This window comes from Hyperolius riggenbachi, chromosome 12 (assembly GCF_040937935.1).
Source record: "Hyperolius riggenbachi isolate aHypRig1 chromosome 12, aHypRig1.pri, whole genome shotgun sequence".
NCBI classification, from domain to species: domain Eukaryota; kingdom Metazoa; phylum Chordata; class Amphibia; order Anura; family Hyperoliidae; genus Hyperolius; species Hyperolius riggenbachi.
Window position 1 is genome coordinate 80,353,942 of NC_090657.1, and position 27,621 is coordinate 80,381,562.

Consider the following 27,621-nt stretch of genomic DNA (forward strand, 5'->3'; position numbering starts at 1 on the left):
CACAGTAATTAACCGCTTAACCTTTGACTCTTGAAAAACGTGTCTTAAAGCACGCAAGAGTAGACATCCGCAGGGTAGTGTGGCCGAGCGGTCTAAGGCGCTGGATTAAGGCTCCAGTCTCATCGGAGGCGTGGGTTCAAATCCCACCACTGCCAGCCTTTAACTTCTCGCTTGCTTGACAAGGATGTACTATGTAGGAAAGATAAGGCCTCAGCTCCTCTGGTTTTAACACTTGCTCAAATACTTGTCCAAGCTTATACATCAGGGCCACTTGAGGAGCTTATCTTGGTCAGAAATTAATGGATTAGTCTTCTCAAATGTAACATTTGAGAAGACTAATCCATTGATTCTGCTGTGGCATAGAGTGCTTTACCTGCACTTTCCTAGGTGCTGTCATCAGAGGCATAGAACCAAAGCCAGTACTGTCAAGTGTTTTCTCTTTCCACGGTAATGAGAATAGGTGCATACATGCAGCATGTCCCCAGTTGATTACTTGTTGATGGCACAATAATGAACCACTCAACATTCCACTCATACAAACCTCATTTTAAAAGCACACAAAAGATCGATATCGGCAAGGTAGTGTGGCCGAGCGGTCTAAGGCGCTGGATTTAGGCTCCAGTCTCTTTGGAGGTGTGGGTTCAAATCCCACCACTGCCAGTCTACAACTTCTATCTTGCCTCACAGGCCTCTTGTGGATCTCCTACGTCCCTTCATCAACAACAAGAAAGCTCAAATACTTCTCTTTTCCTCCATCAGCTTGCACAACAACATGAATGAGGCGTACCCAGCACCACACTTTCTTTCACCGCTACAAAGGAATACAGTTTAGAAAAAAAAAGTGCTTAAAATGGCTTAAGACCTTTACATGCACTTTTCCACTGGATTCTGACAATGTGCCACAGCTCATAACTCCTGGCTGTGGAGGACCTTTTGACAGCAACAGTGGCAACAGATAGGACTTTCTACAAAGTAAACAGGGCAAAGATCTCATTTAGATTACTGAGGTGAGATCTGCCCCTATTACCCAATAGTAGGCAAATGTTTCCTCTCAATTGTAGGTGAATGGCATTTTAGGTATACGTGCAATAGCATCTATTCCAGTGCTACGGGCTACATTGTACATTGTACGTAAGTGGACAATTGTGATTTTTTTAGACAGGTGACATTACTTTTGCATAAAAGCTGATACATTAACTACGTGGGCAGTTAGGGGTTTGAGAGGATGTCTTTTATTGTACGCCAGGCCAAAGCAGGTTTTCTCAACCAGGGTTCCCTGGAAGCCCAAGCTTCCTTCAGGACTTTTCAGGGGTTCCCTGGCATTTTCCCCACTTGCCCCAGTAAGGTCGGTTTCCTTGAGATGCAAAAATTATTTGAAGGCTTCCTCCAGGGTCTCATGATGGGAATACACCATGAGATTTTTTGGCAGATAGTTGGTTCGATAGATAATTTAATGCATATCCGATCTGATTTTCGATCGGAAAATCGATCGGGAAAAGCGATCGGACAGTAGGTGCTGCACTCAGTGGTATCAGAGCAATGGAACAAAAGTCAGTACTGTTATGCGTTCTTCCTTATGGAACTGAGAATGGCTGCCAACATGCAGCATATCCCCAGATGATAACCTGTTGACGGCACAGTAATTAACCGCTTAACCTTTGACTCTTGAAAAACGTGTCTTAAAGCACGCAAGAGTATCTAAGGTCTAAGGCGCTGGATTAAGGCTCCAGTCTCCTCGGAGGCGTGGGTTCAAATCCCACCACTGCCAGCCTTTAACTTCTCGCTTGCTTGACAAGGATGTACTATGTAGGAAAGATAAGGCCTCAGCTCCTCTGGTTTTAACACTTGCTCAAATACTTGTCCAAGCTTATACATCAGGGCCACTTGAGGAGCTTATCTTGGTCAGAAATTAATGGATTAGTCTTCTCAAATGTAACATTTGAGAAGACTAATCCATTGATTCTGCTGTGGCATACAGTGCTTTACCTGCACTTTCCTAGGTGCTGTCATCAGAGGCATAGAACCAAAGCCAGTACTGTCAAGTGTTTTCTCTTTCCACGGTAATGAGAATAGGTGCATACATGCAGCATGTCCCCAGTTGATTACTTGTTGATGGCACAATAATGAACCACTCAACATTCCACTCATACAAACCTCATTTTAAAAGCACACAAAAGATCAATATCGGCAAGGTAGTGTGGCCGAGTGGTCTAAGGCGCTGGATTTAGGCTCCAGTCTCTTTGGAGGTGTGGGTTCAAATCCCACCACTGCCAGTCTACAACTTCTATCTTGCCTCACAGGCCTCTTGTGGATCTCCTACGTCCCTTCATCAACAACAAGAAAGCTCAAATACTTCTCTTTTCCTCCATCAGCTTGCACAACAACATGAATGAGGCGTACCCAGCACCACACTTTCTTTCACCGCTACAAAGGAATACAGTTTAGAAAAAAAAAGTGCTTAAAATGGCTTAAGACCTTTACATGCACTTTTCCACTGGATTCTGACAATGTGCCACAGCTCATAACTCCTGGCTGTGGAGGACCTTTTGACAGCAACAGTGGCAACAGATAGGACTTTCTACAAAGTAAACAGGGCAAAGATCTCATTTAGATTACTGAGGTGAGATCTGCCCCTATTACCCAATAGTAGGCAAATGTTTCCTCTCAATTGTAGGTGAATGGCATTTTAGGTATACGTGCAATAGCATCTATTCCAGTGCTACGGGCTACATTGTACATTGTACGTAAGTGGACAATTGTGATTTTTTTAGACAGGTGACATTACTTTTGCATAAAAGCTGATACATTAACTACGTGGGCAGTTAGGGGTTTGAGAGGATGTCTTTTATTGTACGCCAGGCCAAAGCAGGTTTTCTCAACCAGGGTTCCCTGGAAGCCCAAGCTTCCTTCAGGACTTTTCAGGGGTTCCCTGGCATTTTCCCCACTTGCCCCAGTAAGGTCGGTTTCCTTGAGATGCAAAAATTATTTGAAGGCTTCCTCCAGGGTCTCATGATGGGAATACACCATGAGATTTTTTGGCAGATAGTTGGTTCGATAGATAATTTAATGCATATCCGATCTGATTTTCGATCGGAAAATCGATCGGGAAAAGCGATCGGACAGTAGGTGCTGCACTCAGTGGTATCAGAGCAATGGAACAAAAGTCAGTACTGTTATGCGTTCTTCCTTATGGAACTGAGAATGGCTGCCAACATGCAGCATTTCCCCAGATGATAACCTGTTGACGGCACAGTAATTAACCGCTTAACCTTTGACTCTTGAAAAACGTGTCTTGAAGCACGCAAGAGTAGACATCCGCAGGGTAGTGTGGCCGAGCGGACTAAGGCGCTGGATTAAGGCTCCAGTCTCCTCGGAGGCGTGGGTTCAAATCCCACCACTGCCAGCCTTTAACTTCTCGCTTGCTTGACAAGGATGTACTATGTAGGAAAGATAAGGCCTCAGCTCCTCTGGTTTTAACACTTGCTCAAATACTTGTCCAAGCTTATACATCAGGGCCACTTGAGGAGCTTATCTTGGTCAGAAATTAATGGATTAGTCTTCTCAAATGTAACATTTGAGAAGACTAATCCATTGATTCTGCTGTGGCATAGAGTGCTGTACCTGCACTTTCCTAGGTGCTGTCATCAGAGGAATAGAACCAAAGCCAGTACTGTCAAGTGTTTTCTCTTTCCGCGGTAATGAGAATAGGTGCATACATGCAGCATGTCCCCAGTTGATTACTTGTTGATGGCACAATAATGAACCACTCAACATTCCACTCATACAAACCTCATTTTAAAAGCACACAAAAGATCGATATCGGCAAGGTAGTGTGGCCGAGCGGTCTAAGGCGCTGGATTTAGGCTCCAGTCTCTTTGGAGGCGTGGGTTCAAATCCCACCACTGCCAGTCTACAACTTCTATCTTGCCTCACAGGCCTCTTGTGGATCTCCTACGTCCCTTCATCAACAACAAGAAAGCTCAAATACTTCTCTTTTCCTCCATCAGCTTGCACAACAACATGAATGAGGCGTACCCAGCACCACACTTTCTTTCACCGCTACAAAGGAATACAGTTTAGAAAAAAAAAGTGCTTAAAATGGCTTAAGACCTTTACATGCACTTTTCCACTGGATTCTGACAATGTGCCACAGCTCATAACTCCTGGCTGTGGAGGACCTTTTGACAGCAACAGTGGCAACAGATAGGACTTTCTACAAAGTAAACAGGGCAAAGATCTCATTTAGATTACTGAGGTGAGATCTGCCCCTATTACCCAATAGTAGGCAAATGTTTCCTCTCAATTGTAGGTGAATGGCATTTTAGGTATACGTGCAATAGCATCTATTCCAGTGCTACGGGCTACATTGTACATTGTACGTAAGTGGACAATTGTGATTTTTTTAGACAGGTGACATTACTTTTGCATAAAAGCTGATACATTAACTACGTGGGCAGTTAGGGGTTTGAGAGGATGTCTTTTATTGTACGCCAGGCCAAAGCAGGTTTTCTCAACCAGGGTTCCCTGGAAGCCCAAGCTTCCTTCAGGACTTTTCAGGGGTTCCCTGGCATTTTCCCCACTTGCCCCAGTAAGGTCGGTTTCCTTGAGATGCAAAAATTATTTGAAGGCTTCCTCCAGGGTCTCATGATGGGAATACACCATGAGATTTTTTGGCAGATAGTTGGTTCGATAGATAATTTAATGCATATCCGATCTGATTTTCGATCGGAAAATCGATCGGGAAAAGCGATCGGACAGTAGGTGCTGCACTCAGTGGTATCAGAGCAATGGAACAAAAGTCAGTACTGTTATGCGTTCTTCCTTATGGAACTGAGAATGGCTGCCAACATGCAGCATATCCCCAGATGATAACCTGTTGACGGCACAGTAATTAACCGCTTAACCTTTGACTCTTGAAAAACGTGTCTTAAAGCACGCAAGAGTAGACATCCGCAGGGTAGTGTGGCCGAGCGGTCTAAGGCGCTGGATTAAGGCTCCAGTCTCATCGGAGGCGTGGGTTCAAATCCCACCACTGCCAGCCTTTAACTTCTCGCTTGCTTGACAAGGATGTACTATGTAGGAAAGATAAGGCCTCAGCTCCTCTGGTTTTAACACTTGCTCAAATACTTGTCCAAGCTTATACATCAGGGCCACTTGAGGAGCTTATCTTGGTCAGAAATTAATGGATTAGTCTTCTCAAATGTAACATTTGAGAAGACTAATCCATTGATTCTGCTGTGGCATAGAGTGCTGTACCTGCACTTTCCTAGGTGCTGTCATCAGAGGAATAGAACCAAAGCCAGTACTGTCAAGTGTTTTCTCTTTCCGCGGTAATGAGAATAGGTGCATACATGCAGCATGTCCCCAGTTGATTACTTGTTGATGGCACAATAATGAACCACTCAACATTCCACTCATACAAACCTCATTTTAAAAGCACACAAAAGATCGATATCGGCAAGGTAGTGTGGCCGAGCGGTCTAAGGCGCTGGATTTAGGCTCCAGTCTCTTTGGAGGCGTGGGTTCAAATCCCACCACTGCCAGTCTACAACTTCTATCTTGCCTCACAGGCCTCTTGTGGATCTCCTACGTCCCTTCATCAACAACAAGAAAGCTCAAATACTTCTCTTTTCCTCCATCAGCTTGCACAACAACATGAATGAGGCGTACCCAGCACCACACTTTCTTTCACCGCTACAAAGGAATACAGTTTAGAAAAAAAAAGTGCTTAAAATGGCTTAAGACCTTTACATGCACTTTTCCACTGGATTCTGACAATGTGCCACAGCTCATAACTCCTGGCTGTGGAGGACCTTTTGACAGCAACAGTGGCAACAGATAGGACTTTCTACAAAGTAAACAGGGCAAAGATCTCATTTAGATTACTGAGGTGAGATCTGCCCCTATTACCCAATAGTAGGCAAATGTTTCCTCTCAATTGTAGGTGAATGGCATTTTAGGTATACGTGCAATAGCATCTATTCCAGTGCTACGGGCTACATTGTACATTGTACGTAAGTGGACAATTGTGATTTTTTTAGACAGGTGACATTACTTTTGCATAAAAGCTGATACATTAACTACGTGGGCAGTTAGGGGTTTGAGAGGATGTCTTTTATTGTACGCCAGGCCAAAGCAGGTTTTCTCAACCAGGGTTCCCTGGAAGCCCAAGCTTCCTTCAGGACTTTTCAGGGGTTCCCTGGCATTTTCCCCACTTGCCCCAGTAAGGTCGGTTTCCTTGAGATGCAAAAATTATTTGAAGGCTTCCTCCAGGGTCTCATGATGGGAATACACCATGAGATTTTTTGGCAGATAGTTGGTTCGATAGATAATTTAATGCATATCCGATCTGATTTTCGATCGGAAAATCGATCGGGAAAAGCGATCGGACAGTAGGTGCTGCACTCAGTGGTATCAGAGCAATGGAACAAAAGTCAGTACTGTTATGCGTTCTTCCTTATGGAACTGAGAATGGCTGCCAACATGCAGCATATCCCCAGATGATAACCTGTTGACGGCACAGTAATTAACCGCTTAACCTTTGACTCTTGAAAAACGTGTCTTAAAGCACGCAAGAGTAGACATCCGCAGGGTAGTGTGGCCGAGCGGTCTAAGGCGCTGGATTAAGGCTCCAGTCTCATCGGAGGCGTGGGTTCAAATCCCACCACTGCCAGCCTTTAACTTCTCGCTTGCTTGACAAGGATGTACTATGTAGGAAAGATAAGGCCTCAGCTCCTCTGGTTTTAACACTTGCTCAAATACTTGTCCAAGCTTATACATCAGGGCCACTTGAGGAGCTTATCTTGGTCAGAAATTAATGGATTAGTCTTCTCAAATGTAACATTTGAGAAGACTAATCCATTGATTCTGCTGTGGCATAGAGTGCTTTACCTGCACTTTCCTAGGTGCTGTCATCAGAGGCATAGAACCAAAGCCAGTACTGTCAAGTGTTTTCTCTTTCCACGGTAATGAGAATAGGTGCATACATGCAGCATGTCCCCAGTTGATTACTTGTTGATGGCACAATAATGAACCACTCAACATTCCACTCATACAAACCTCATTTTAAAAGCACACAAAAGATCGATATCGGCAAGGTAGTGTGGCCGAGCGGTCTAAGGCGCTGGATTTAGGCTCCAGTCTCTTTGGAGGTGTGGGTTCAAATCCCACCACTGCCAGTCTACAACTTCTATCTTGCCTCACAGGCCTCTTGTGGATCTCCTACGTCCCTTCATCAACAACAAGAAAGCTCAAATACTTCTCTTTTCCTCCATCAGCTTGCACAACAACATGAATGAGGCGTACCCAGCACCACACTTTCTTTCACCGCTACAAAGGAATACAGTTTAGAAAAAAAAAGTGCTTAAAATGGCTTAAGACCTTTACATGCACTTTTCCACTGGATTCTGACAATGTGCCACAGCTCATAACTCCTGGCTGTGGAGGACCTTTTGACAGCAACAGTGGCAACAGATAGGACTTTCTACAAAGTAAACAGGGCAAAGATCTCATTTAGATTACTGAGGTGAGATCTGCCCCTATTACCCAATAGTAGGCAAATGTTTCCTCTCAATTGTAGGTGAATGGCATTTTAGGTATACGTGCAATAGCATCTATTCCAGTGCTACGGGCTACATTGTACATTGTACGTAAGTGGACAATTGTGATTTTTTTAGACAGGTGACATTACTTTTGCATAAAAGCTGATACATTAACTACGTGGGCAGTTAGGGGTTTGAGAGGATGTCTTTTATTGTACGCCAGGCCAAAGCAGGTTTTCTCAACCAGGGTTCCCTGGAAGCCCAAGCTTCCTTCAGGACTTTTCAGGGGTTCCCTGGCATTTTCCCCACTTGCCCCAGTAAGGTCGGTTTCCTTGAGATGCAAAAATTATTTGAAGGCTTCCTCCAGGGTCTCATGATGGGAATACACCATGAGATTTTTTGGCAGATAGTTGGTTCGATAGATAATTTAATGCATATCCGATCTGATTTTCGATCGGAAAATCGATCGGGAAAAGCGATCGGACAGTAGGTGCTGCACTCAGTGGTATCAGAGCAATGGAACAAAAGTCAGTACTGTTATGCGTTCTTCCTTATGGAACTGAGAATGGCTGCCAACATGCAGCATATCCCCAGATGATAACCTGTTGACGGCACAGTAATTAACCGCTTAACCTTTGACTCTTGAAAAACGTGTCTTAAAGCACGCAAGAGTATCTAAGGTCTAAGGCGCTGGATTAAGGCTCCAGTCTCCTCGGAGGCGTGGGTTCAAATCCCACCACTGCCAGCCTTTAACTTCTCGCTTGCTTGACAAGGATGTACTATGTAGGAAAGATAAGGCCTCAGCTCCTCTGGTTTTAACACTTGCTCAAATACTTGTCCAAGCTTATACATCAGGGCCACTTGAGGAGCTTATCTTGGTCAGAAATTAATGGATTAGTCTTCTCAAATGTAACATTTGAGAAGACTAATCCATTGATTCTGCTGTGGCATACAGTGCTTTACCTGCACTTTCCTAGGTGCTGTCATCAGAGGCATAGAACCAAAGCCAGTACTGTCAAGTGTTTTCTCTTTCCACGGTAATGAGAATAGGTGCATACATGCAGCATGTCCCCAGTTGATTACTTGTTGATGGCACAATAATGAACCACTCAACATTCCACTCATACAAACCTCATTTTAAAAGCACACAAAAGATCAATATCGGCAAGGTAGTGTGGCCGAGTGGTCTAAGGCGCTGGATTTAGGCTCCAGTCTCTTTGGAGGTGTGGGTTCAAATCCCACCACTGCCAGTCTACAACTTCTATCTTGCCTCACAGGCCTCTTGTGGATCTCCTACGTCCCTTCATCAACAACAAGAAAGCTCAAATACTTCTCTTTTCCTCCATCAGCTTGCACAACAACATGAATGAGGCGTACCCAGCACCACACTTTCTTTCACCGCTACAAAGGAATACAGTTTAGAAAAAAAAAGTGCTTAAAATGGCTTAAGACCTTTACATGCACTTTTCCACTGGATTCTGACAATGTGCCACAGCTCATAACTCCTGGCTGTGGAGGACCTTTTGACAGCAACAGTGGCAACAGATAGGACTTTCTACAAAGTAAACAGGGCAAAGATCTCATTTAGATTACTGAGGTGAGATCTGCCCCTATTACCCAATAGTAGGCAAATGTTTCCTCTCAATTGTAGGTGAATGGCATTTTAGGTATACGTGCAATAGCATCTATTCCAGTGCTACGGGCTACATTGTACATTGTACGTAAGTGGACAATTGTGATTTTTTTAGACAGGTGACATTACTTTTGCATAAAAGCTGATACATTAACTACGTGGGCAGTTAGGGGTTTGAGAGGATGTCTTTTATTGTACGCCAGGCCAAAGCAGGTTTTCTCAACCAGGGTTCCCTGGAAGCCCAAGCTTCCTTCAGGACTTTTCAGGGGTTCCCTGGCATTTTCCCCACTTGCCCCAGTAAGGTCGGTTTCCTTGAGATGCAAAAATTATTTGAAGGCTTCCTCCAGGGTCTCATGATGGGAATACACCATGAGATTTTTTGGCAGATAGTTGGTTCGATAGATAATTTAATGCATATCCGATCTGATTTTCGATCGGAAAATCGATCGGGAAAAGCGATCGGACAGTAGGTGCTGCACTCAGTGGTATCAGAGCAATGGAACAAAAGTCAGTACTGTTATGCGTTCTTCCTTATGGAACTGAGAATGGCTGCCAACATGCAGCATATCCCCAGATGATAACCTGTTGACGGCACAGTAATTAACCGCTTAACCTTTGACTCTTGAAAAACGTGTCTTAAAGCACGCAAGAGTAGACATCCGCAGGGTAGTGTGGCCGAGCGGTCTAAGGCGCTGGCTTAAGGCTCCAGTCTCCTCGGAGGCGTGGGTTCAAATCCCACCACTGCCAGCCTTTAACTTCTCGCTTGCTTGACAAGGATGTACTATGTAGGAAAGATAAGGCCTCAGCTCCTCTGGTTTTAACACTTGCTCAAATACTTGTCCAAGCTTATACATCAGGGCCACTTGAGGAGCTTATCTTGGTCAGAAATTAATGGATTAGTCTTCTCAAATGTAGCATTTGAGAAGACTAATCCATTGATTCTGCTGTGGCATAGAGTGCTTTACCTGCACTTTCCTAGGTGCTGTCATCAGAGGCATAGAACCAAAGCCAGTACTGTCAAGTGTTTTCTCTTTCCGCGGTAATGAGAATAGGTGCATACATGCAGCATGTCCCCAGTTGATTACTTGTTGATGGCACAATAATGAACCACTCAACATTCCACTCATACAAACCTCATTTTAAAAGCACACAAAAGATCGATATCAGCAAGGTAGTGTGGCCGAGCGGTCTAAGGCGCTGGATTTAGGCTCCAGTCTCTTTGGAGGCGTGGGTTCAAATCCCACCACTGCCAGTCTGCAACTTCTATCTTGCCTCACAGGCCTCTTGTGGATCTCCTACGTCCCTTCATCAACAAGAAAGCTTAAATACTTCTCTTTTCCTCCATCAGCTTGCACAACAACATGAATGAGGCGTACCCAGCACCACACTTTCTTTCACCGCTACAAAGGAATACAGTTTAGAAAAAAAAAGTGCTTAAAATGGCTTAAGACCTTTACATGCACTTTTCCACTGGATTCTGACAATGTGCCACAGCTCATAACTCCTGGCTGTGGAGGACCTTTTGACAGCAACAGTGGCAACAGATAGGACTTTCTACAAAGTAAACAGGGCAAAGATCTCATTTAGATTACTGAGGTGAGATCTGCCCCTATTACCCAATAGTAGGCAAATGTTTCCTCTCAATTGTAGGTGAATGGCATTTTAGGTATACGTGCAATAGCATCTATTCCAGTGCTACGGGCTACATTGTACATTGTACGTAAGTGGACAATTGTGATTTTTTTAGACAGGTGACATTACTTTTGCATAAAAGCTGATACATTAACTACGTGGGCAGTTAGGGGTTTGAGAGGATGTCTTTTATTGTACGCCAGGCCAAAGCAGGTTTTCTCAACCAGGGTTCCCTGGAAGCCCAAGCTTCCTTCAGGACTTTTCAGGGGTTCCCTGGCATTTTCCCCACTTGCCCCAGTAAGGTCGGTTTCCTTGAGATGCAAAAATTATTTTAAGGCTTCCTCCAGGGTCTCATGATGGGAATACACCATGAGATTCTTTGGCAGATAGTTGGTTCGATAGATAATTTAATGCATATCCGATCTGATTTTCGATCGAAAAATCGATCGGGAAAAGCGATCGGACAGTAGGTGCTGCACTCAGTGGTATCAGAGCAATGGAACAAAAGTCAGTACTGTTATGCGTTCTTCCTTATGGAACTGAGAATGGCTGCTAACATGCAGCATATCCCCAGATGATAACCTGTTGACGGCACAGTAATTAACCGCTTAACCTTTGACTCTTGAAAAACGTGTCTTAAAGCACGCAAGAGTAGACATCCGCAGGGTAGTGTGGCCGAGCGGTCTAAGGCGCTGGATTAAGGCTCCAGTCTCCTCGGAGGCGTGGGTTCAAATCCCACCACTGCCAGCCTTTAACTTCTCGCTTGCTTGACAAGGATGTACTATGTAGGAAAGATAAGGCCTCAGCTCCTCTGGTTTTAACACTTGCTCAAATACTTGTCCAAGCTTATACATCAGGGCCACTTGAGGAGCTTATCTTGGTCAGAAATTAATGGATTAGTCTTCTCAAATGTAGCATTTGAGAAGACTAATCCATTGATTCTGCTGTGGCATAGAGTGCTTTACCTGCACTTTCCTAGGTGCTGTCATCAGAGGCATAGAACCAAAGCCAGTACTGTCAAGTGTTTTCTCTTTCCGCGGTAATGAGAATAGGTGCATACATGCAGCATGTCCCCAGTTGATTACTTGTTGATGGCACAATAATGAACCACTCAACATTCCACTCATACAAACCTCATTTTAAAAGCACACAAAAGATCGATATCGGCAAGGTAGTGTGGCCGAGCGGTCTAAGGCGCTGGATTTAGGCTCCAGTCTCTTTGGAGGCGTGGGTTCAAATCCCACCACTGCCAGTCTGCAACTTCTATCTTGCCTCACAGGCCTCTTGTGGATCTCCTACGTCCCTTCATCAACAAGAAAGCTCAAATACTTCTCTTTTCCTCCATCAGCTTGCACAACAACATGAATGAGGCGTACCTAGCACCACACTTTCTTTCACCGCTACAAAGGAATACAGTTTAGAAAAAAAAAGTGCTTAAAATGGCTTAAGACCTTTACATGCACTTTTCCACTGGATTCTGACAATGTGCCACAGCTCATAACTCCTGGCTGTGGAGGACCTTCTGACAGCAACAGTGGCAACAGATAGGACTTTCTACAAAGTAAACAGGGCAAAGATCTCATTTAGATTACTGAGGTGAGATCTGCCCCTATTACCCAATAGTAGGCAAATGTTTCCTCTCAATTGTAGGTGAATGGCATTTTAGGTATACGTGCAATAGCATCTATTCCAGTGCTACGGGCTACATTGTACATTGTACGTAAGTGGACAATTGTGATTTTTTTAGACAGGTGACATTACTTTTGCATAAAAGCTGATACATTAACTACGTGGGCAGTTAGGGGTTTGAGAGGATGTCTTTTATTGTACGCCAGGCCAAAGCAGGTTTTCTCAACCAGGGTTCCCTGGAAGCCCAAGCTTCCTTCAGGACTTTTCAGGGGTTCCCTGGCATTTTCCCCACTTGCCCCAGTAAGGTCGGTTTCCTTGAGATGCAAAAATTATTTGAAGGCTTCCTCCAGGGTCTCATGATGGGAATACACCATGAGATTTTTTGGCAGATAGTTGGTTCGATAGATAATTTAATGCATATCCGATCTGATTTTCGATCGGAAAATCGATCGGGAAAAGCGATCGGACAGTAGGTGCTGCACTCAGTGGTATCAGAGCAATGGAACAAAAGTCAGTACTGTTATGCGTTCTTCCTTATGGAACTGAGAATGGCTGCCAACATGCAGCATATCCCCAGATGATAACCTGTTGACGGCACAGTAATTAACCGCTTAACCTTTGACTCTTGAAAAACGTGTCTTAAAGCACGCAAGAGTAGACATCCGCAGGGTAGTGTGGCCGAGCGGTCTAAGGCGCTGGATTAAGGTTCCAGTCTCCTCGGAGGCGTGGGTTCAAATCCCACCACTGCCAGCCTTTAACTTCTCGCTTGCTTGACAAGGATGTACTATGTAGGAAAGATAAGGCCTCAGCTCCTCTGGTTTTAACACTTGCTCAAATACTTGTCCAAGCTTATACATCAGGGCCACTTGAGGAGCTTATCTTGGTCAGAAATTAATGGATTAGTCTTCTCAAATGTAGCATTTGAGAAGACTAATCCATTGATTCTGCTGTGGCATAGAGTGCTTTACCTGCACTTTCCTAGGTGCTGTCATCAGAGGCATAGAACCAAAGCCAGTACTGTCAAGTGTTTTCTCTTTCCGCGGTAATGAGAATAGGTGCATACATGCAGCATGTCCCCAGTTGATTACTTGTTGATGGCACAATAATGAACCACTCAACATTCCACTCATACAAACCTCATTTTAAAAGCACACAAAAGATCGATATCGGCAAGGTAGTGTGGCCGAGCGGTCTAAGGCGCTGGATTTAGGCTCCAGTCTCTTTGGAGGCGTGGGTTCAAATCCCACCACTGCCAGTCTGCAACTTCTATCTTGCCTCACAGGCCTCTTGTGGATCTCCTACGTCCCTTCATCAACAAGAAAGCTCAAATACTTCTCTTTTCCTCCATCAGCTTGCACAACAACATGAATGAGGCGTACCTAGCACCACACTTTCTTTCACCGCTACAAAGGAATACAGTTTAGAAAAAAAAAGTGCTTAAAATGGCTTAAGACCTTTACATGCACTTTTCCACTGGATTCTGACAATGTGCCACAGCTCATAACTCCTGGCTGTGGAGGACCTTCTGACAGCAACAGTGGCAACAGATAGGACTTTCTACAAAGTAAACAGGGCAAAGATCTCATTTAGATTACTGAGGTGAGATCTGCCCCTATTACCCAATAGTAGGCAAATGTTTCCTCTCAATTGTAGGTGAATGGCATTTTAGGTATACGTGCAATAGCATCTATTCCAGTGCTACGGGCTACATTGTACATTGTACGTAAGTGGACAATTGTGATTTTTTTAGACAGGTGACATTACTTTTGCATAAAAGCTGATACATTAACTACGTGGGCAGTTAGGGGTTTGAGAGGATGTCTTTTATTGTACGCCAGGCCAAAGCAGGTTTTCTCAACCAGGGTTCCCTGGAAGCCCAAGCTTCCTTCAGGACTTTTCAGGGGTTCCCTGGCATTTTCCCCACTTGCCCCAGTAAGGTCGGTTTCCTTGAGATGCAAAAATTATTTGAAGGCTTCCTCCAGGGTCTCATGATGGGAATACACCATGAGATTTTTTGGCAGATAGTTGGTTCGATAGATAATTTAATGCATATCCGATCTGATTTTCGATCGGAAAATCGATCGGGAAAAGCGATCGGACAGTAGGTGCTGCACTCAGTGGTATCAGAGCAATGGAACAAAAGTCAGTACTGTTATGCGTTCTTCCTTATGGAACTGAGAATGGCTGCCAACATGCAGCATATCCCCAGATGATAACCTGTTGACGGCACAGTAATTAACCGCTTAACCTTTGACTCTTGAAAAACGTGTCTTAAAGCACGCAAGAGTAGACATCCGCAGGGTAGTGTGGCCGAGCGGTCTAAGGCGCTGGATTAAGGTTCCAGTCTCCTCGGAGGCGTGGGTTCAAATCCCACCACTGCCAGCCTTTAACTTCTCGCTTGCTTGACAAGGATGTACTATGTAGGAAAGATAAGGCCTCAGCTCCTCTGGTTTTAACACTTGCTCAAATACTTGTCCAAGCTTATACATCAGGGCCACTTGAGGAGCTTATCTTGGTCAGAAATTAATGGATTAGTCTTCTCAAATGTAGCATTTGAGAAGACTAATCCATTGATTCTGCTGTGGCATAGAGTGCTTTACCTGCACTTTCCTAGGTGCTGTCATCAGAGGCATAGAACCAAAGCCAGTACTGTCAAGTGTTTTCTCTTTCCGCGGTAATGAGAATAGGTGCATACATGCAGCATGTCCCCAGTTGATTACTTGTTGATGGCACAATAATGAACCACTCAACATTCCACTCATACAAACCTCATTTTAAAAGCACACAAAAGATCGATATCGGCAAGGTAGTGTGGCCGAGCGGTCTAAGGCGCTGGATTTAGGCTCCAGTCTCTTTGGAGGCGTGGGTTCAAATCCCACCACTGCCAGTCTGCAACTTCTATCTTGCCTCACAGGCCTCTTGTGGATCTCCTACGTCCCTTCATCAACAAGAAAGCTCAAATACTTCTCTTTTCCTCCATCAGCTTGCACAACAACATGAATGAGGCGTACCCAGCACCACACTTTCTTTCACCGCTACAAAGGAATACAGTTTAGAAAAAAAAAGTGCTTAAAATGGCTTAAGACCTTTACATGCACTTTTCCACTGGATTCTGACAATGTGCCACAGCTCATAACTCCTGGCTGTGGAGGACCTTTTGACAGCAACAGTGGCAACAGATAGGACTTTCTACAAAGTAAACAGGGCAAAGATCTCATTTAGATTACTGAGGTGAGATCTGCCCCTATTACCCAATAGTAGGCAAATGTTTCCTCTCAATTGTAGGTGAATGGCATTTTAGGTATACGTGCAATAGCATCTATTCCAGTGCTACGGGCTACATTGTACATTGTACGTAAGTGGACAATTGTGATTTTTTTAGACAGGTGACATTACTTTTGCATAAAAGCTGATACATTAACTACGTGGGCAGTTAGGGGTTTGAGAGGATGTCTTTTATTGTACGCCAGGCCAAAGCAGGTTTTCTCAACCAGGGTTCCCTGGAAGCCCAAGCTTCCTTCAGGACTTTTCAGGGGTTCCCTGGCATTTTCCCCACTTGCCCCAGTAAGGTCGGTTTCCTTGAGATGCAAAAATTATTTTAAGGCTTCCTCCAGGGTCTCATGATGGGAATACACCATGAGATTTTTTGGCAGATAGTTGGTTCGATAGATAATTTAATGCATATCCGATCTGATTTTCGATCGAAAAATCAATCGGGAAAAGCGATCGGACAGTAGGTGCTGCACTCAGTGGTATCAGAGCAATGGAACAAAAGTCAGTACTGTTATGCGTTCTTCCTTATGGAACTGAGAATGGCTGCCAACATGCAGCATATCCCCAGATGATAACCTGTTGACGGCACAGTAATTAACCGCTTAACCTTTGACTCTTGAAAAACGTGTCTTAAAGCACGCAAGAGTAGACATCCGCAGGGTAGTGTGGCCGAGCGGTCTAAGGCGCTGGATTAAGGCTCCAGTCTCCTCGGAGGCGTGGGTTCAAATCCCACCACTGCCAGCCTTTAACTTCTCGCTTGCTTGACAAGGATGTACTATGTAGGAAAGATAAGGCCTCAGCTCCTCTGGTTTTAACACTTGCTCAAATACTTGTCCAAGCTTATACATCAGGGCCACTTGAGGAGCTTATCTTGGTCAGAGATTAATGGATTAGTCTTCTCAAATGTAGCATTTGAGAAGACTAATCCATTGATTCTGCTGTGGCATAGAGTGCTTTACCTGCACTTTCCTAGGTGCTGTCATCAGAGGCATAGAACCAAAGCCAGTACTGTCAAGTGTTTTCTCTTTCCGCGGTAATGAGAATAGGTGCATACATGCAGCATGTCCCCAGTTGATTACTTGTTGATGGCACAATAATGAACCACTCAACATTCCACTCATACAAACCTCATTTTAAAAGCACACAAAAGATCGATTTCGGCAAGGTAGTGTGGCCGAGCGGTCTAAGGCGCTGGATTTAGGCTCCAGTCTCTTTGGAGGCGTGGGTTCAAATCCCACCACTGCCAGTCTGCAACTTCTATCTTGCCTCACAGGCCTCTTGTGGATCTCCTACGTCCCTTCATCAACAAGAAAGCTCAAATACTTCTCTTTTCCTCCATCAGCTTGCACAACAACATGAATGAGGCGTACCCAGCACCACACTTTCTTTCACCGCTACAAAGGAATACAGTTTAGAAAAAAAAAGTGCTTAAAATGGCTTAAGACCTTTACATGCACTTTTCCACTGGATTCTGACAATGTGCCACAGCTCATAACTCCTGGCTGTGGAGGACCTTTTGACAGCAACAGTGGCAACAGATAGGACTTTCTACAAAGTAAACAGGGCAAAGATCTCATTTAGATTACTGATGTGAGATCTGCCCCTATTACCCAATAGTAGGCAAATGTTTCCTCTCAATTGTAGGTGAATGGCATTTTAGGTATACGTGCAATAGCATCTATTCCAGTGCTACGGGCTACATTGTACATTGTACGTAAGTGGACAATTGTGATTTTTTTAGACAGGTGACATTACTTTTGCATAAAAGCTGATACATTAACTACGTGGGCAGTTAGGGGTTTGAGAGGATGTCTTTTATTGTACGCCAGGCCAAAGCAGGTTTTCTCAACCAGGGTTCCCTGGAAGCCCAAGCTTCCTTCAGGACTTTTCAGGGGTTCCCTGGCATTTTCCCCACTTGCCCCAGTAAGGTCGGTTTCCTTGAGATGCAAAAATTATTTTAAGGCTTCCTCCAGGGTCTCATGATGGGAATACACCATGAGATTTTTTGGCAGATAGTTGGTTCGATAGATAATTTAATGCATATCCGATCTGATTTTCGATCGAAAAATCGATCGGGAAAAGCGATCGGACAGTAGGTGCTGCACTCAGTGGTATCAGAGCAATGGAACAAAAGTCAGTACTGTTATGCGTTCTTCCTTATGGAACTGAGAATGGCTGCCAACATGCAGCATATCCCCAGATGATAACCTGTTGACGGCACAGTAATTAACCGCTTAACCTTTGACTCTTGAAAAACGTGTCTTAAAGCACGCAAGAGTAGACATCCGCAGGGTAGTGTGGCCGAGCGGTCTAAGGCGCTGGATTAAGGTTCCAGTCTCCTCGGAGGCGTGGGTTCAAATCCCACCACTGCCAGCCTTTAACTTCTCGCTTGCTTGACAAGGATGTACTATGTAGGAAAGATAAGGCCTCAGCTCCTCTGGTTTTAACACTTGCTCAAATACTTGTCCAAGCTTATACATCAGGGCCACTTGAGGAGCTTATCTTGGTCAGAAATTAATGGATTAGTCTTCTCAAATGTAGCATTTGAGAAGACTAATCCATTGATTCTGCTGTGGCATAGAGTGCTTTACCTGCACTTTCCTAGGTGCTGTCATCAGAGGCATAGAACCAAAGCCAGTACTGTCAAGTGTTTTCTCTTTCCGCGGTAATGAGAATAGGTGCATACATGCAGCATGTCCCCAGTTGATTACTTGTTGATGGCACAATAATGAACCACTCAACATTCCACTCATACAAACCTCATTTTAAAAGCACACAAAAGATCGATATCGGCAAGGTAGTGTGGCCGAGCGGTCTAAGGCGCTGGATTTAGGCTCCAGTCTCTTTAGAGGCGTGGGTTCAAATCCCACCACTGCCAGTCAGCAACTTCTATCTTGCCTCACAGGCCTCTTGTGGATCTCCTACGTCCCTTCATCAACAAGAAAGCTTAAATACTTCTCTTTTCCTCCATCAGCTTGCACAACAACATGAATGAGGCGTACCCAGCACCACACTTTCTTTCACCGCTACAAAGGAATACAGTTTAGAAAAAAAAAGTGCTTAAAATGGCTTAAGACCTTTACATGCACTTTTCCACTGGATTCTGACAATGTGCCACAGCTCATAACTCCTGGCTGTGGAGGACCTTTTGACAGCAACAGTGGCAACAGATAGGACTTTCTACAAAGTAAACAGGGCAAAGATCTCATTTAGATTACTGAGGTGAGATCTGCCCCTATTACCCAATAGTAGGCAAATGTTTCCTCTCAATTGTAGGTGAATGGCATTTTAGGTATACGTGCAATAGCATCTATTCCAGTGCTACGGGCTACATTGTACATTGTACGTAAGTGGACAATTGTGATTTTTTTAGACAGGTGACATTACTTTTGCATAAAAGCTGATACATTAACTACGTGGGCAGTTAGGGGTTTGAGAGGATGTCTTTTATTGTACGCCAGGCCAAAGCAGGTTTTCTCAACCAGGGTTCCCTGGAAGCCCAAGCTTCCTTCAGGACTTTTCAGGGGTTCCCTGGCATTTTCCCCACTTGCCCCAGTAAGGTCGGTTTCCTTGAGATGCAAAAATTATTTTAAGGCTTCCTCCAGGGTCTCATGATGGGAATACACCATGAGATTTTTTGGCAGATAGTTGGTTCGATAGATAATTTAATGCATATCCGATCTGATTTTCGATCGAAAAATCGATCGGGAAAAGCGATCGGACAGTAGGTGCTGCACTCAGTGGTATCAGAGCAATGGAACAAAAGTCAGTACTGTTATGCGTTCTTCCTTATGGAACTGAGAATGGCTGCCAACATGCAGCATATCCCCAGATGATAACCTGTTGACGGCACAGTAATTAACCGCTTAACCTTTGACTCTTGAAAAACGTGTCTTAAAGCACGCAAGAGTAGACATCCGCAGGGTAGTGTGGCCGAGCGGTCTAAGGCGCTGGATTAAGGCTCCAGTCTCCTCGGAGGCGTGGGTTCAAATCCCACCACTGCCAGCCTTTAACTTCTCGCTTGCTTGACAAGGATGTACTATGTAGGAAAGATAAGGCCTCAGCTCCTCTGGTTTTAACACTTGCTCAAATACTTGTCCAAGCTTATACATCAGGGCCACTTGAGGAGCTTATCTTGGTCAGAAATTAATGGATTAGTCTTCTCAAATGTAGCATTTGAGAAGACTAATCCATTGATTCTGCTGTGGCATAGAGTGCTTTACCTGCACTTTCCTCGGTGCTGTCATCAGAGGCATAGAACCAAAGCCAGTACTGTCAAGTGTTTTCTCTTTCCGCGGTAATGAGAATAGGTGCATACATGCAGCATGTCCCCAGTTGATTACTTGTTGATGGCACAATAATGAACCACTCAACATTCCACTCATACAAACCTCATTTTAAAAGCACACAAAAGATCGATATCGGCAAGGTAGTGTGGCCGAGCGGTCTAAGGCGCTGGATTTAGGCTCCAGTCTCTTTGGAGGCGTGGGTTCAAATCCCACCACTGCCAGTCTGCAACTTCTATCTTGCCTCACAGGCCTCTTCTGGATCTCCTACGTCCCTTCATCAACAAGAAAGCTCAAATACTTCTCTTTTCCTCCATCAGCTTGCACAACAACATGAATGAGGCGTACCCAGCACCACACTTTCTTTCACCGCTACAAAGGAATACAGTTTAGAAAAAAAAAGTGCTTAAAATGGCTTAAGACCTTTACATGCACTTTTCCACTGGATTCTGACAATGTGCCACAGCTCATAACTCCTGGCTGTGGAGGACCTTTTGACAGCAACAGTGGCAACAGATAGGACTTTCTACAAAGTAAACAGGGCAAAGATCTCATTTAGATTACTGAGGTGAGATCTGCCCCTATTACCCAATAGTAGGCAAATGTTTCCTCTCAATTGTAGGTGAATGGCATTTTAGGTATACGTGCAATAGCATCTATTCCAGTGCTACGGGCTACATTGTACATTGTACGTAAGTGGACAATTGTGATTTTTTTAGACAGGTGACATTACTTTTGCATAAAAGCTGATACATTAACTACGTGGGCAGTTAGGGGTTTGAGAGGATGTCTTTTATTGTACGCCAGGCCAAAGCAGGTTTTCTCAACCAGGGTTCCCTGGAAGCCCAAGCTTCCTTCAGGACTTTTCAGGGGTTCCCTGGCATTTTCCCCACTTGCCCCAGTAAGGTCGGTTTCCTTGAGATGCAAAAATTATTTTAAGGCTTCCTCCAGGGTCTCATGATGGGAATACACCATGAGATTTTTTGGCAGATAGTTGGTTCGATAGATAATTTAATGCATATCCGATCTGATTTTCGATCGAAAAATCGATCGGGAAAAGCGATCGGACAGTAGGTGCTGCACTCAGTGGTATCAGAGCAATGGAACAAAAGTCAGTACTGTTATGCGTTCTTCCTTATGGAACTGAGAATGGCTGCCAACATGCAGCATATCCCCAGATGATAACCTGTTGACGGCACAGTAATTAACCGCTTAACCTTTGACTCTTGAAAAACGTGTCTTAAAGCACGCAAGAGTAGACATCCGCAGGGTAGTGTGGCCGAGCGGTCTAAGGCGCTGGATTAAGGCTCCAGTCTCCTCGGAGGTGTGGGTTCAAATCCCACCACTGCCAGCCTTTAACTTCTCGCTTGCTTGACAAGGATGTACTATGTAGGAAAGATAAGGCCTCAGCTCCTCTGGTTTTAACACTTGCTCAAATACTTGTCCAAGCTTATACATCAGGGCCACTTGAGGAGCTTATCTTGGTCAGAAATTAATGGATTAGTCTTCTCAAATGTAGCATTTGAGAAGACTAATCCATTGATTCTGCTGTGGCATAGAGTGCTTTACCTGCACTTTCCTAGGTGCTGTCATCAGAGGCATAGAACCAAAGCCAGTACTGTCAAGTGTTTTCTCTTTCCGCGGTAATGAGAATAGGTGCATACATGCAGCATGTCCCCAGTTGATTACTTGTTGATGGCACAATAATGAACCACTCAACATTCCACTCATACAAACCTCATTTTAAAAGCACACAAAAGATCGATATCGGCAAGGTAGTGTGGCCGAGCGGTCTAAGGCGCTGGATTTAGGCTCCAGTCTCTTTAGAGGCGTGGGTTCAAATCCCACCACTGCCAGTCAGCAACTTCTATCTTGCCTCACAGGCCTCTTGTGGATCTCCTACGTCCCTTCATCAACAAGAAAGCTTAAATACTTCTCTTTTCCTCCATCAGCTTGCACAACAACATGAATGAGGCGTACCCAGCACCACACTTTCTTTCACCGCTACAAAGGAATACAGTTTAGAAAAAAAAAGTGCTTAAAATGGCTTAAGACCTTTACATGCACTTTTCCACTGGATTCTGACAATGTGCCACAGCTCATAACTCCTGGCTGTGGAGGACCTTTTGACAGCAACAGTGGCAACAGATAGGACTTTCTACAAAGTAAACAGGGCAAAGATCTCATTTAGATTACTGAGGTGAGATCTGCCCCTATTACCCAATAGTAGGCAAATGTTTCCTCTCAATTGTAGGTGAATGGCATTTTAGGTATACGTGCAATAGCATCTATTCCAGTGCTACGGGCTACATTGTACATTGTACGTAAGTGGACAATTGTGATTTTTTTAGACAGGTGACATTACTTTTGCATAAAAGCTGATACATTAACTACGTGGGCAGTTAGGGGTTTGAGAGGATGTCTTTTATTGTACGCCAGGCCAAAGCAGGTTTTCTCAACCAGGGTTCCCTGGAAGCCCAAGCTTCCTTCAGGACTTTTCAGGGGTTCCCTGGCATTTTCCCCACTTGCCCCAGTAAGGTCGGTTTCCTTGAGATGCAAAAATTATTTTAAGGCTTCCTCCAGGGTCTCATGATGGGAATACACCATGAGATTTTTTGGCAGATAGTTGGTTCGATAGATAATTTAATGCATATCCGATCTGATTTTCGATCGAAAAATCGATCGGGAAAAGCGATCGGACAGTAGGTGCTGCACTCAGTGGTATCAGAGCAATGGAACAAAAGTCAGTACTGTTATGCGTTCTTCCTTATGGAACTGAGAATGGCTGCCAACATGCAGCATATCCCCAGATGATAACCTGTTGACGGCACAGTAATTAACCGCTTAACCTTTGACTCTTGAAAAACGTGTCTTAAAGCACGCAAGAGTAGACATCCGCAGGGTAGTGTGGCCGAGCGGTCTAAGGCGCTGGATTAAGGCTCCAGTCTCCTCGGAGGTGTGGGTTCAAATCCCACCACTGCCAGCCTTTAACTTCTCGCTTGCTTGACAAGGATGTACTATGTAGGAAAGATAAGGCCTCAGCTCCTCTGGTTTTAACACTTGCTCAAATACTTGTCCAAGCTTATACATCAGGGCCACTTGAGGAGCTTATCTTGGTCAGAAATTAATGGATTAGTCTTCTCAAATGTAGCATTTGAGAAGACTAATCCATTGATTCTGCTGTGGCATAGAGTGCTTTACCTGCACTTTCCTCGGTGCTGTCATCAGAGGCATAGAACCAAAGCCAGTACTGTCAAGTGTTTTCTCTTTCCGCGGTAATGAGAATAGGTGCATACATGCAGCATGTCCCCAGTTGATTACTTGTTGATGGCACAATAATGAACCACTCAACATTCCACTCATACAAACCTCATTTTAAAAGCACACAAAAGATCGATATCGGCAAGGTAGTGTGGCCGAGCGGTCTAAGGCGCTGGATTTAGGCTCCAGTGTCTTTGGAGGCGTGGGTTCAAATCCCACCACTGCCAGTCTGCAACTTCTATCTTGCCTCACAGGCCTCTTCTGGATCTTCTACGTCCCTTCATCAACAAGAAAGCTCAAATACTTCTCTTTTCCTCCATCAGCTTGCACAACAACATGAATGAGGCGTACCCAGCACCACACTTTCTTTCACCGCTACAAAGGAATACAGTTTAGAAAAAAAAAGTGCTTAAAATGGCTTAAGACCTTTACATGCACTTTTCCACTGGATTCTGACAATGTGCCACAGCTCATAACTCCTGGCTGTGGAGGACCTTTTGACAGCAACAGTGGCAACAGATAGGACTTTCTACAAAGTAAACAGGGCAAAGATCTCATTTAGATTACTGAGGTGAGATCTGCCCCTATTACCCAATAGTAGGCAAATGTTTCCTCTCAATTGTAGGTGAATGGCATTTTAGGTATACGTGCAATAGCATCTATTCCAGTGCTACGGGCTACATTGTACATTGTACGTAAGTGGACAATTGTGATTTTTTTAGACAGGTGACATTACTTTTGCATAAAAGCTGATACATTAACTACGTGGGCAGTTAGGGGTTTGAGAGGATGTCTTTTATTGTACGCCAGGCCAAAGCAGGTTTTCTCAACCAGGGTTCCCTGGAAGCCCAAGCTTCCTTCAGGACTTTTCAGGGGTTCCCTGGCATTTTCCCCACTTGCCCCAGTAAGGTCGGTTTCCTTGAGATGCAAAAATTATTTTAAGGCTTCCTCCAGGGTCTCATGATGGGAATACACCATGAGATTTTTTGGCAGATAGTTGGTTCGATAGATAATTTAATGCATATCCGATCTGATTTTCGATCGAAAAATCGATCGGGAAAAGCGATCGGACAGTAGGTGCTGCACTCAGTGGTATCAGAGCAATGGAACAAAAGTCAGTACTGTTATGCGTTCTTCCTTATGGAACTGAGAATGGCTGCCAACATGCAGCATATCCCCAGATGATAACCTGTTGACGGCACAGTAATTAACCGCTTAACCTTTGACTCTTGAAAAACGTGTCTTAAAGCACGCAAGAGTAGACATCCGCAGGGTAGTGTGGCCGAGCGGTCTAAGGCGCTGGATTAAGGCTCCAGTCTCCTCGGAGGCGTGGGTTCAAATCCCACCACTGCCAGCCTTTAACTTCTCGCTTGCTTGACAAGGATGTACTATGTAGGAAAGATAAGGCCTCAGCTCCTCTGGTTTTAACACTTGCTCAAATACTTGTCCAAGCTTATACATCAGGGCCACTTGAGGAGCTTATCTTGGTCAGAAATTAATGGATTAGTCTTCTCAAATGTAGCATTTGAGAAGACTAATCCATTGATTCTGCTGTGGCATAGAGTGCTTTACCTGCACTTTCCTCGGTGCTGTCATCAGAGGCATAGAACCAAAGCCAGTACTGTCAAGTGTTTTCTCTTTCCGCGGTAATGAGAATAGGTGCATACATGCAGCATGTCCCCAGTTGATTACTTGTTGATGGCACAATAATGAACCACTCAACATTCCACTCATACAAACCTCATTTTAAAAGCACACAAAAGATTGATATCAGCAAGGTAGTGTGGCCGAGCGGTCTAAGGCGCTGGATTTAGGCTCCAGTCTCTTTGGAGGCGTGGGTTCAAATCCCACCACTGCCAGTCTGCAACTTCTATCTTGCCTCACAGGCCTCTTGTGGATCTCCTACGTCCCTTCATCAACAAGAAAGCTCAAATACTTCTCTTTTCCTCCATCAGCTTGCACAACAACATGAATGAGGCGTACCCAGCATCACACTTTCTTTCACCGCTACAAAGGAATACAGTTTAGAAAAAAAAAGTGCTTAAAATGGCTTAAGACCTTTACATGCACTTTTCCACTGGATTCTGACAATGTGCCACAGCTCATAACTCCTGGCTGTGGAGGACCTTTTGACAGCAACAGTGGCAACAGATAGGACTTTCTACAAAGTAAACAGGGCAAAGATCTCATTTAGATTACTGAGGTGAGATCTGCCCCTATTACCCAATAGTAGGCAAATGTTTCCTCTCAATTGTAGGTGAATGGCATTTTAGGTATACGTGCAATAGCATCTATTCCAGTGCTACGGGCTACATTGTACATTGTACGTAAGTGGACAATTGTGATTTTTTTAGACAGGTGACATTACTTTTGCATAAAAGCTGATACATTAACTACGTGGGCAGTTAGGGGTTTGAGAGGATGTCTTTTATTGTACGCCAGGCCAAAGCAGGTTTTCTCAACCAGGGTTCCCTGGAAGCCCAAGCTTCCTTCAGGACTTTTCAGGGGTTCCCTGGCATTTTCCCCACTTGCCCCAGTAAGGTCGGTTTCCTTGAGATGCAAAAATTATTTTAAGGCTTCCTCCAGGGTCTCATGATGGGAATACACCATGAGATTTTTTGGCAGATAGTTGGTTCGATAGATAATTTAATGCATATCCGATCTGATTTTCGATCGAAAAATCGATCGGGAAAAGCGATCGGACAGTAGGTGCTGCACTCAGTGGTATCAGAGCAATGGAACAAAAGTCAGTACTGTTATGCGTTCTTCCTTATGGAACTGAGAATGGCTGCCAACATGCAGCATATCCCCAGATGATAACCTGTTGACGGCACAGTAATTAACCGCTTAACCTTTGACTCTTGAAAAACGTGTCTTAAAGCACGCAAGAGTAGACATCCGCAGGGTAGTGTGGCCGAGCGGTCTAAGGCGCTGGATTAAGGCTCCAGTCTCCTCAGAGGCGTGGGTTCAAATCCCACCACTGCCAGCCTTTAACTTCTCGCTTGCTTGACAAGGATGTACTATGTAGGAAAGATAAGGCCTCAGCTCCTCTGGTTTTAACACTTGCTCAAATACTTGTCCAAGCTTATACATCAGGGCCACTTGAGGAGCTTATCTTGGTCAGAAATTAATGGATTAGTCTTCTCAAATGTAGCATTTGAGAAGACTAATCCATTGATTCTGCTGTGGCATAGAGTGCTTTACCTGCACTTTCCTCGGTGCTGTCATCAGAGGCATAGAACCAAAGCCAGTACTGTCAAGTGTTTTCTCTTTCCGCGGTAATGAGAATAGGTGCATACATGCAGCATGTCCCCAGTTGATTACTTGTTGATGGCACAATAATGAACCACTCAACATTCCACTCATACAAACCTCATTTTAAAAGCACACAAAAGATCGATATCGGCAAGGTAGTGTGGCCGAGCGGTCTAAGGCGCTGGATTTAGGCTCCAGTCTCTTTGGAGGCGTGGGTTCAAATCCCACCACTGCCAGTCTGCAACTTCTATCTTGCCTCACAGGCCTCTTGTGGATCTCCTACGTCCCTTCATCAACAAGAAAGCTCAAATACTTCTCTTTTCCTCCATCAGCTTGCACAACAACATGAATGAGGCGTACCCAGCACCACACTTTCTTTCACCGCTACAAAGGAATACAGTTTAGAAAAAAAAAGTGCTTAAAATGGCTTAAGACCTTTACATGCACTTTTCCACTGGATTCTGACAATGTGCCACAGCTCATAACTCCTGGCTGTGGAGGACCTTTTGACAGCAACAGTGGCAACAGATAGGACTTTCTACAAAGTAAACAGGGCAAAGATCTCATTTAGATTACTGAGGTGAGATCTGCCCCTATTACCCAATAGTAGGCAAATGTTTCCTCTCAATTGTAGGTGAATGGCATTTTAGGTATACGTGCAATAGCATCTATTCCAGTGCTACGGGCTACATTGTACATTGTACGTAAGTGGACAATTGTGATTTTTTTAGACAGGTGACATTACTTTTGCATAAAAGCTGATACATTAACTACGTGGGCAGTTAGGGGTTTGAGAGGATGTCTTTTATTGTACGCCAGGCCAAAGCAGGTTTTCTCAACCAGGGTTCCCTGGAAGCCCAAGCTTCCTTCAGGACTTTTCAGGGGTTCCCTGGCATTTTCCCCACTTGCCCCAGTAAGGTCGGTTTCCTTGAGATGCAAAAATTATTTTAAGGCTTCCTCCAGGGTCTCATGATGGGAATACACCATGAGATTTTTTGGCAGATAGTTGGTTCGATAGATAATTTAATGCATATCCGATCTGATTTTCGATCGAAAAATCGATCGGGAAAAGCGATCGGACAGTAGGTGCTGCACTCAGTGGTATCAGAGC

The 27,621-nt window shown here is 44.4% G+C and overlaps 32 non-coding genes across 32 annotated transcripts; all 32 read left to right on the forward strand.

Annotated features, from left to right (window-relative positions):
• The first annotated feature begins 73 nt into the window (after positions 1–73).
• On the forward strand, positions 74–155 carry TRNAL-AAG (transfer RNA leucine (anticodon AAG)). Its single transcript has one exon. It is a non-coding gene; the product is annotated as a tRNA-Leu (tRNA).
• A 423-nt stretch (positions 156–578) lies between these two features.
• On the forward strand, positions 579–660 carry TRNAL-UAG (transfer RNA leucine (anticodon UAG)). The gene has a single exon. It is a non-coding gene; the product is annotated as a tRNA-Leu (tRNA).
• A 1,531-nt stretch (positions 661–2,191) lies between these two features.
• TRNAL-UAG (transfer RNA leucine (anticodon UAG)) lies at positions 2,192–2,273 on the forward strand. Its single transcript has one exon. It is a non-coding gene; the product is annotated as a tRNA-Leu (tRNA).
• Positions 2,274–3,321: 1,048 nt separating this feature from the next.
• On the forward strand, positions 3,322–3,403 carry TRNAL-AAG (transfer RNA leucine (anticodon AAG)). Its single transcript has one exon. It is a non-coding gene; the product is annotated as a tRNA-Leu (tRNA).
• Positions 3,404–3,826: 423 nt separating this feature from the next.
• On the forward strand, positions 3,827–3,908 carry TRNAL-UAG (transfer RNA leucine (anticodon UAG)). The gene has a single exon. It is a non-coding gene; the product is annotated as a tRNA-Leu (tRNA).
• Positions 3,909–4,956: 1,048 nt separating this feature from the next.
• TRNAL-AAG (transfer RNA leucine (anticodon AAG)) lies at positions 4,957–5,038 on the forward strand. Its single transcript has one exon. It is a non-coding gene; the product is annotated as a tRNA-Leu (tRNA).
• Positions 5,039–5,461: 423 nt separating this feature from the next.
• Positions 5,462–5,543, forward strand: TRNAL-UAG (transfer RNA leucine (anticodon UAG)). The gene has a single exon. It is a non-coding gene; the product is annotated as a tRNA-Leu (tRNA).
• A 1,048-nt stretch (positions 5,544–6,591) lies between these two features.
• Positions 6,592–6,673, forward strand: TRNAL-AAG (transfer RNA leucine (anticodon AAG)). Its single transcript has one exon. It is a non-coding gene; the product is annotated as a tRNA-Leu (tRNA).
• A 423-nt stretch (positions 6,674–7,096) lies between these two features.
• TRNAL-UAG (transfer RNA leucine (anticodon UAG)) lies at positions 7,097–7,178 on the forward strand. Its single transcript has one exon. It is a non-coding gene; the product is annotated as a tRNA-Leu (tRNA).
• Positions 7,179–8,709: 1,531 nt separating this feature from the next.
• TRNAL-UAG (transfer RNA leucine (anticodon UAG)) lies at positions 8,710–8,791 on the forward strand. Its single transcript has one exon. It is a non-coding gene; the product is annotated as a tRNA-Leu (tRNA).
• A 1,048-nt stretch (positions 8,792–9,839) lies between these two features.
• TRNAL-AAG (transfer RNA leucine (anticodon AAG)) lies at positions 9,840–9,921 on the forward strand. Its single transcript has one exon. It is a non-coding gene; the product is annotated as a tRNA-Leu (tRNA).
• A 423-nt stretch (positions 9,922–10,344) lies between these two features.
• TRNAL-UAG (transfer RNA leucine (anticodon UAG)) lies at positions 10,345–10,426 on the forward strand. Its single transcript has one exon. It is a non-coding gene; the product is annotated as a tRNA-Leu (tRNA).
• A 1,045-nt stretch (positions 10,427–11,471) lies between these two features.
• TRNAL-AAG (transfer RNA leucine (anticodon AAG)) lies at positions 11,472–11,553 on the forward strand. The gene has a single exon. It is a non-coding gene; the product is annotated as a tRNA-Leu (tRNA).
• Positions 11,554–11,976: 423 nt separating this feature from the next.
• On the forward strand, positions 11,977–12,058 carry TRNAL-UAG (transfer RNA leucine (anticodon UAG)). The gene has a single exon. It is a non-coding gene; the product is annotated as a tRNA-Leu (tRNA).
• A 1,045-nt stretch (positions 12,059–13,103) lies between these two features.
• TRNAL-AAG (transfer RNA leucine (anticodon AAG)) lies at positions 13,104–13,185 on the forward strand. The gene has a single exon. It is a non-coding gene; the product is annotated as a tRNA-Leu (tRNA).
• A 423-nt stretch (positions 13,186–13,608) lies between these two features.
• On the forward strand, positions 13,609–13,690 carry TRNAL-UAG (transfer RNA leucine (anticodon UAG)). The gene has a single exon. It is a non-coding gene; the product is annotated as a tRNA-Leu (tRNA).
• Positions 13,691–14,735: 1,045 nt separating this feature from the next.
• TRNAL-AAG (transfer RNA leucine (anticodon AAG)) lies at positions 14,736–14,817 on the forward strand. Its single transcript has one exon. It is a non-coding gene; the product is annotated as a tRNA-Leu (tRNA).
• Positions 14,818–15,240: 423 nt separating this feature from the next.
• TRNAL-UAG (transfer RNA leucine (anticodon UAG)) lies at positions 15,241–15,322 on the forward strand. The gene has a single exon. It is a non-coding gene; the product is annotated as a tRNA-Leu (tRNA).
• Positions 15,323–16,367: 1,045 nt separating this feature from the next.
• On the forward strand, positions 16,368–16,449 carry TRNAL-AAG (transfer RNA leucine (anticodon AAG)). The gene has a single exon. It is a non-coding gene; the product is annotated as a tRNA-Leu (tRNA).
• Positions 16,450–16,872: 423 nt separating this feature from the next.
• Positions 16,873–16,954, forward strand: TRNAL-UAG (transfer RNA leucine (anticodon UAG)). The gene has a single exon. It is a non-coding gene; the product is annotated as a tRNA-Leu (tRNA).
• Positions 16,955–17,999: 1,045 nt separating this feature from the next.
• On the forward strand, positions 18,000–18,081 carry TRNAL-AAG (transfer RNA leucine (anticodon AAG)). The gene has a single exon. It is a non-coding gene; the product is annotated as a tRNA-Leu (tRNA).
• A 423-nt stretch (positions 18,082–18,504) lies between these two features.
• Positions 18,505–18,586, forward strand: TRNAL-UAG (transfer RNA leucine (anticodon UAG)). The gene has a single exon. It is a non-coding gene; the product is annotated as a tRNA-Leu (tRNA).
• Positions 18,587–19,631: 1,045 nt separating this feature from the next.
• On the forward strand, positions 19,632–19,713 carry TRNAL-AAG (transfer RNA leucine (anticodon AAG)). The gene has a single exon. It is a non-coding gene; the product is annotated as a tRNA-Leu (tRNA).
• A 423-nt stretch (positions 19,714–20,136) lies between these two features.
• On the forward strand, positions 20,137–20,218 carry TRNAL-UAG (transfer RNA leucine (anticodon UAG)). Its single transcript has one exon. It is a non-coding gene; the product is annotated as a tRNA-Leu (tRNA).
• Positions 20,219–21,263: 1,045 nt separating this feature from the next.
• On the forward strand, positions 21,264–21,345 carry TRNAL-AAG (transfer RNA leucine (anticodon AAG)). The gene has a single exon. It is a non-coding gene; the product is annotated as a tRNA-Leu (tRNA).
• A 423-nt stretch (positions 21,346–21,768) lies between these two features.
• On the forward strand, positions 21,769–21,850 carry TRNAL-UAG (transfer RNA leucine (anticodon UAG)). Its single transcript has one exon. It is a non-coding gene; the product is annotated as a tRNA-Leu (tRNA).
• Positions 21,851–22,895: 1,045 nt separating this feature from the next.
• Positions 22,896–22,977, forward strand: TRNAL-AAG (transfer RNA leucine (anticodon AAG)). The gene has a single exon. It is a non-coding gene; the product is annotated as a tRNA-Leu (tRNA).
• A 423-nt stretch (positions 22,978–23,400) lies between these two features.
• TRNAL-UAG (transfer RNA leucine (anticodon UAG)) lies at positions 23,401–23,482 on the forward strand. The gene has a single exon. It is a non-coding gene; the product is annotated as a tRNA-Leu (tRNA).
• Positions 23,483–24,527: 1,045 nt separating this feature from the next.
• TRNAL-AAG (transfer RNA leucine (anticodon AAG)) lies at positions 24,528–24,609 on the forward strand. The gene has a single exon. It is a non-coding gene; the product is annotated as a tRNA-Leu (tRNA).
• A 423-nt stretch (positions 24,610–25,032) lies between these two features.
• Positions 25,033–25,114, forward strand: TRNAL-UAG (transfer RNA leucine (anticodon UAG)). The gene has a single exon. It is a non-coding gene; the product is annotated as a tRNA-Leu (tRNA).
• A 1,045-nt stretch (positions 25,115–26,159) lies between these two features.
• On the forward strand, positions 26,160–26,241 carry TRNAL-AAG (transfer RNA leucine (anticodon AAG)). Its single transcript has one exon. It is a non-coding gene; the product is annotated as a tRNA-Leu (tRNA).
• Positions 26,242–26,664: 423 nt separating this feature from the next.
• TRNAL-UAG (transfer RNA leucine (anticodon UAG)) lies at positions 26,665–26,746 on the forward strand. The gene has a single exon. It is a non-coding gene; the product is annotated as a tRNA-Leu (tRNA).
• The last annotated feature ends 875 nt before the right edge of the window (positions 26,747–27,621 follow it).